The sequence below is a fragment of the Dama dama genome, chromosome 31, assembly GCF_033118175.1.
Source record: "Dama dama isolate Ldn47 chromosome 31, ASM3311817v1, whole genome shotgun sequence".
NCBI lineage: Eukaryota > Metazoa > Chordata > Mammalia > Artiodactyla > Cervidae > Dama > Dama dama.
In genome coordinates, this window is record NC_083711.1 from 16947633 (window position 1) to 16948337 (window position 705).

Below are 705 nucleotides of genomic sequence, written 5' to 3' on the forward strand. Positions count from 1 at the left end.
GGAATCCAAGAATACAATATGGTTTAAAAGCATTTGAGTGAATAAGTCACTTTAGCAATTCCTATTGCTGCTGAAGTTCCCAGTCATCTATTTATAAAGTAACCTGCTTGCAACATTGGCAACAAATTTGATTAGTAAATATTTGCTTATCTGACAGATCCAATGTGCTTTTGCTTTCTTTTAAAAATTTATTTATTTTTTATTGAAGGATAATTGTTTTACAGAATTTTGTCATTTTCTGTCAAACCTCAACATGAGTCAGCCATAGGTATACAGATATCCCCTCCCTCTTGAAACTGCCTCCCATCTCCCGTCCCATCCCACCCCTCTAGGTGGATACAGAGCCCCTGTTTGAGTTCCCTGAGACATACAGAAAAATAAGGAGTGCTTCACGAATTTCTGTGTCATCTTTGCGCAGGGGCCATGCTAATCTTCTCTGGATCATTCCAATTTTAGTGTATGTGCTGGTGAAGTGAGCACCCCATGTGCTTTTGACAAGTATAACATATTAGGAAGAAAAAGACTTTTATTCAGAAATGTTTCTACCCGGTTTGAAACATAGCCAAGCTTTCTGGGCTCAGAACTGAAAATGGTTAATGTGGTCACTGAATGTGTCATCTGGACTCATCTCAGAGGTCCTAGAGTTATCAGAAATCTGGGAGCAGAGAACAGATAAGACATGGTATGAAATGTATAAAAAAAGAA

General features: G+C 38.2%; 1 non-coding gene across 1 annotated transcript; it reads right to left on the bottom strand.

Moving 5' to 3' along the window:
- Window positions 1-373: 373 nt before the first annotated feature.
- LOC133050248 (U6 spliceosomal RNA) lies at window positions 374-480 on the bottom strand. The gene has a single exon (XR_009691566.1). It is a non-coding gene; the product is annotated as a U6 spliceosomal RNA (small nuclear RNA).
- Window positions 481-705: the final 225 nt, after the last annotated feature.